The 6332-nt window shown below is 38.6% G+C and overlaps 1 long non-coding RNA gene across 1 annotated transcript; it reads right to left on the bottom strand.

Annotated features, from left to right (window-relative positions):
• Positions 1-840: 840 nt before the first annotated feature.
• On the bottom strand, positions 841-1341 carry LOC132656656 (uncharacterized). Its single transcript, XR_009594375.1, has 3 exons — positions 1222-1341; positions 1060-1110; positions 841-889 (listed from the first exon to the last, which is right to left on the bottom strand). It is a non-coding gene; the product is annotated as an uncharacterized LOC132656656 (long non-coding RNA).
• Positions 1342-6332: the final 4991 nt, after the last annotated feature.

The following is a 6332-nucleotide window of genomic DNA, read 5'->3' as shown; positions in this document are numbered from 1 at the left end:
GTCAGGGTCCTCTCTCTTGATTAGTTTCTTTATATGTACAGATTTTAGTAGGTTTATCCTATATTATATGTCTGTATGAGTGTGTATACCATGTTTGTCTTCCTGCTTCTGGGACACCTCATTCAGGCTGATCCTTTCCAGGTCACACCATTTACCTGCAAATTTCATAATTTCCTTATTTTTCATTCCAAAACCATACAATGGAAAAAAAGATACCATCTTCAACAAAGGATGCTGGTCCAACTGGATGTCTACATGTAGAAAAATGAAAATAGATCCATACTTATCACCCTGCACAAAACTGAAGTCCAAGTAGATCAAAGACCTCACCATAAAACCAGACACATTAAATTGGTTAGAAGAAAAAGTGGGGAAGAGCCTAGAACTCATTGGTACATGAGACAACTTCCTGAACAGAACACCAACAGCACAGGCTCTAAGAGCAACAATCAATAAATGGGACCTCATGAAACTGAGAAGCTTCTGTAAAGCAAAGGACACTCTCACCAAAACAAAACGACTGCCTACAGATTGGGAAAGAATCTTCACCAACCCTTTATCTGACAGAGGGCTAATGTCTAATATATATAAAGAACTCAAGAAGTTAAAAAGCAACAAATCAAGTTATCCAATTAAAAAATGGTGTACAGAGCTAAACAGAGAATTCTCCAATCACCAAAACTTCCATTAGCTCAATTTTGAATTCCCACAGCTCCATAACCCTTAGAAACATATATCTCTTTTTAGTGGGCTCATCAAAGAACATGACGGGAGGGTTGTTGACCAGTTCCAGGGCAATGGCCAGGCGCTTCCTCTGCCCTCCAGAGAGCAGGGCTGTCCTCCTGTGAGAGCAGGACATCAGTCCCAGGGCTGTCAGGATCTCTGTCACCTGCAGGCACCGCCCCCCAGCCCCAGTCAGCCTCAGAATCTCTGCTTCACCTAAGCACCAGCCCACTTTCACAGAGCATTGCCCTTACGCCCTTGTTCCCCACCCAGCCTGTGGCCCAGAACTCATAAGCCTCAGGCGGGCTCCACCCCTTGCTCCCCTACCCCACTTACCAGCTCCTTCTTCACCTCTTGCTTCTCACTCAGCTTCAGGTTGGCAGAGACCTAAAAGGCGATAAGCAAGTGAGAAAGGCGTGCATGCTTGGTTCCTGCTCAGGCCTGTCAGCCGGTGACAGAAGGGGAGCTTGGAGGAGGAGGAGGCCGCCCTCTCCTCACCATCATGGCTTCCAGGACTGTGAGGTGCGGCAGGAGCATGTCGTCCTGCATGATGTAGCAGGACATCTTGCGGAAGGTCCTCAGATCTCGTGGCCTCCCATTAACCAGGATCTGCCCTTTATATTACAGCAAAAGAGAGTAAGCAATATTATACTGTGAAGAAATAAAATATTAAACAATTAAATCTTATTCATTCAAAACCTTCATACTCTGACAACGTTTCAGCAAGAAAGTACAAAAAAAAAAAAGACACCTCAAATAATTTATCACACTATATTACTTTCATAACTTACCAAACTTGGAAAACCAAATCATTTTTCTATATTTGCTGGAGTTAGTAAATAAAGGAAAGGCAAGTTATCTTCCAGATTACCACTGTTCTTCTGAAATATTTAGAAAATGTTTGTGGAGCCATACAGAATTTAAGTGTTCTATCATCAATACAAGACAGAAACATCTGGCAGTGGGTATTTCCAGCTTCTTCTGTTGCCTCAGCTTGCAAATGGAGAAAAATCTTTAAGTTTGATATAGAGCTGCTCTGCACCTGCTACAGCAGAGCTCCAATGACAGATTGAAAATATCTAATAACTTGTATAAGAATGAAACAAAATTTTGTCTTCTCTGTAAAACATACTTAATATCCAGATGTTTTACCCTTCCTGAATACAAATTACTAATACAGACACAAGCTTCCATAGACTCAATTACATATCATCATATTTTTCTCAAAATATATCTTTGGACCAGAAAATAAATGTAAATTAATAAAATGTGGCACTTGCTTCTTCTCATTCTTTGGAATATATGCCCACCACTCTTAAGTAGGTATCTTGACAGAAGACTGGATGATGAATTGTGCAATATGTTGTACATGATATCATGTTGGGTTACATATAGAAAAAATACAAAAAATGCATTTACTGAATTAGTGACGAATTAGAAGGGAATATTTCTTCCAATTTGAATCTATTTGTCTATAAAGTAAAAGCGTGACATGAAAAAAAGATTTCATTCTTATTATTATAATGCTCTTGGATGGATATATAACTGTCTCTATTACATAGTTTTACTTCTGGCGCATTCCCTTGTGGGATTTGTTATTTCAAATAAGTTATGTACATTGACTTTTTGATATATCTTTTAATTTATTAGGAGAAGGTTTGTCACAGGTTTAAGGATGGGTGTTGGGAAAGATTATCAGGGTTTGGTGTAGGTTTTTCAAAAAAAGTTTCCTCTTAACAACTATTATTAAAGTGAGGAATGTTGGGTACACAAGGCAACAAGGTATCCAATAAATGTGAATGTGATATATTTACTTAGTTATTTTAAGCTCCTCTTCCTATTTTAACAACATTGAAAATAATTACTTTGTTCTTGGGACTGATTAGTGCTAAGCGATTAGTATTAAATAGTACTAGTATCACGGGAGCAGGGTCTGAAACATTACTAATGAATTAGGGTTAACAGATATGTCTCTACCAGTATGGTCATCTTCATGACTCTTCGCTACAGTGACTCTAACTCTGCCACACCCTATCTGTCCTTCAGCTTCTATTCTCAATCTTGCTTTTTGTGTTCTATGCTTATCAGAGTTCAAATCACTTTCACCCTTCTTATACAGTCCAAGGAATAGGTTTGCCCACTGTGAATGAGACTTCACTCTAATATGAACTCTTCAAATAGGTGGAGATTGTCGTTGTTCACAGTTTTCACCTAGGCATGTATCTTGCCCTTTAGACCACAGGTGTTTCAGCTCTGTGGGCATTTTATGATGAGATACATCCTAATGCAATTGCTTTACATGAAAACACACACACACACACACACACACACACACACACACACCTCATGTTAAGTTTTCCACTCACTTTTAAATGAATTTATGTCATGACAAGACAAATACTCTGAGAGGTAGAGTTTTTCTCTCAGGATATGGCTCCAATCTTACCAACGCAGTTCAGGAGATTTCTCTAAAATAATTCTGATCTCATTATTAATTACAGTTATATCTTTACCATTAATCTAAACACTACCCTTCCATGAAATCCCCTGCTAAACTTCATTTAGAATATAAGAATACAGTCGAATGAAGCCACATTCTTAGTTTACAATTCATTTGGAGTGCCGTTGTAAAATCAATATGAAAGAAAAAAAGTGAAACTTTAACTCCTGTATGACATTTGGTCCTAGAGTAATTTTACCATTAGGTTATTTTTAATTCTGAACTCTGAACTTTGTGTCAAAGCTATGAATAGTTACATGATGAACTATGGTTTAATGAAAAATCAACCTTCACAAGGGCCACTTTTCTGAAGGCACACAGTTCATGTCCTCCTAAAAGTGAATTTAAAGCTTTGAAAGCCATAAAATAATATACATAAACACTGGCTTTTTTGGTCTCTTTGTAGAGGTCTTGTCCCCTCTAGAAGTGTCTAGTTTCCTCTTTCTTCCATAGGACTTCTTGCCTTCTGTCCAAAGTTTGGCTTTGAGTCTCTGTGTCTGCCTAGATCCACTCTTGAGTGGAGTCTTTTAGAGGAAATCTGCAGTAGGTTCTCATCCTGTTCCCTCTCCTTTACCACTTCTGGTGCCTATTCTATTTGTCCTTATAAATGAGAATTAAGCATCTTCCTTTCTTGGTGTTTAGCTTCTTTAGAACCATAGATTTTAGTATGTTTATCCTATATTATATGTCTACTATCAACTTATAAGTGAGTATACACCATATGTGTCTTTTGGAATCTGGCTTATGTCACTAAGGATGATCTTTTCTAGTTCCATACATTCGCCTGCAAATTTCATGATTTCCTTGTTTTTAATAGCTGAGTAGTATTCAATTGTAGAAATGTACAACAATTTCTGCATCCATTCCTTGGTTGAGGGACATCTAACATAGTTGATCAAATGACTTTGTTATATGGTTGAGCATCTTTCAGATATATACCCATAAAATATACTTTTTTCTCTCTATTCAACGTGTTGAAAATCCTTCTTCAGCATTTCCTGTAACCTTTTCTATAAGTCCAACAATGGTTTCACTGTGGCTGCTTGACTAATACGTGTAGCTGCTTATCTGGAAGCACCCTCTTTGTTTACATTTTCTTAACTTTAGATGTTTCTTTTAGACCTCGCTTTTCTGAGAATTCTATTTTATTAGTGAATTAGCCATTCTTTTTTCTATAGGATAAACATACTAAAACCTACACTTCTAAAGAAGCTAAAAAACAAGAAGGACCCTAGGGAAGATGATAAATCTTCATTCAGAAGGGAAAACACGATAGACATTGGAAGCAGGAGAAGACAGGGAACAGGACAGGAGCCTAACACAAAGGACCTCTGAAAGACTACTGATCTTGGTATCTGAGTATAGACTGGACTTATAGCCATATTTGGGGCAGTTGCAGGGAATTTTATGAAGGAAGGGGGAGGCAGAAAGACCTGGAGAGGACAGGAGCTCCACAACAGTGTCAAAAACAAACAAACAAACAAACAAACAAGCAAACAAACAAAAACACTAGGGCCAAAACTAGAGCCCTGTAAAGACTGATACCCAATCGAAGGACCATGCATGCAGCAGACCTGAAACCCCTGCTCAGATGTCACACGTAGACTCAGTGTCCAAGTGGGTCACCTAGTATAGGGAGCAGGGGCTGTCTCTAGCACGAACTCAGTGGAAGGTTCTCTGATGTGAACACCTCCCCCCCTGGGAGGGTGCAGCCTTGCTAGGTCATAGAAGAAGACAATGCAAACAGTCCTGACAGGCTAGCGTACGATTAAAGGGGGGGGGGATCCTCCTCCCCTATCAGTAATAATACATTAAAAAATATAAAAATGATGTGAGAAATTTCTTGAAATATGTAACAGACATTTAATCTTTCATGTTTATTAAAGTATTTTAAATTTCACATCTACTGCATTTAAATAATTTCTCCCATATTTCTTCCCTCTGACTCAACACTTTTCCTATGTTCCCTTGCTTCCTCATTAATTCATAGAGTATTTTAATTATTTTCTTTAATTGTGAGTATACAAAAATATAAATAAAACATGCTGAATTTGTTTAGTGTGTCATACCTAGAAACACTTAGAAATGACTGCTTTGTAGTGAATACCCCAAACTAAGGCTGATTGCTATCTCTCAGAATGCCTTGGTTATCTGTGTATCTTCATCTAAATATCAATCTGTGAGATTCCCTCAACCTCATTAGCATTTCAGTTGATATATTTTTTTTCATATGCCAAATTTTCACCAGGTGTAGTTCTGTGATTATCATTTTATGCTTCGAAATGTAGCTTCTATGATGAGGAGTAAGAGCTACCATTCCAAATACATTTCCTAATCTTTGCTGCATAGGCAAGCCTATGAGTGTGGGGAGGGAGAAGAGGCAGTTTGGAGTCTTAAGAAATGAATTTTTTCTCAGGGTTGCTTTGATTTGCATCTCCCTGATGTCTAAGGACCTAAAGCATTTCTTTAAGTGTTTCTCTGCATTCCTCTGCAGAGAGTTGTCTGTTTAGCACTGTTCGTCATTTTTTAATTGGATTATTTGGTTTATTGCTTTTTAACTTCTTGAGTTCTTTATATATGCTAGATATTAGCCTTCAGTCACATATAGGGTTGGTAAAGATCCTTTCTCAGTCTGTAGACTGTCATTTTGTTTTGATGACAGTGTCTTTTGCTTTACAGAAGGTTTCAGTTTCATGAGGTCCTATTTATTCATTGTTGATATCAGAGCCTGTGCTGTTGGTGTTCTATTCAGGAAGTTGTCTCCTGGGCCAATGAGTTCTAGGCTCTTCCCCACTTCTTTTTTTTTCAATGCAGTTTATTCAGGAACCTTGAACAATCATCTGACCCTGGGGAAAGCCCACAGCTTAAATAGCCTCTGGGTAGCCAACCCAGGCGTGCCACGTGGGCAATGCAGATAGGTCCACATACATGGAAGCAAGCCAGATGCTCAGCCTTAGCCAAATGTGGAATTGTTCGTGACAGAGAGCACTCACCATCGGGAAGGTAGAAGGCAGAAACCAGCTTCATCTTTAAGGCACAGCATTTCGCAGCTCTCTACAGTTCCCCCTTTTTGTTTTAGACGCATCAGGCAAGAGTAGAGGTCTGATCT

This window comes from Meriones unguiculatus, chromosome 9 (assembly GCF_030254825.1).
Source record: "Meriones unguiculatus strain TT.TT164.6M chromosome 9, Bangor_MerUng_6.1, whole genome shotgun sequence".
NCBI classification, from domain to species: Eukaryota; Metazoa; Chordata; class Mammalia; order Rodentia; family Muridae; genus Meriones; species Meriones unguiculatus.
Note: the sequence above shows the minus strand (reverse complement) of the source record. Positions and strands in the feature narration are given on the sequence as shown.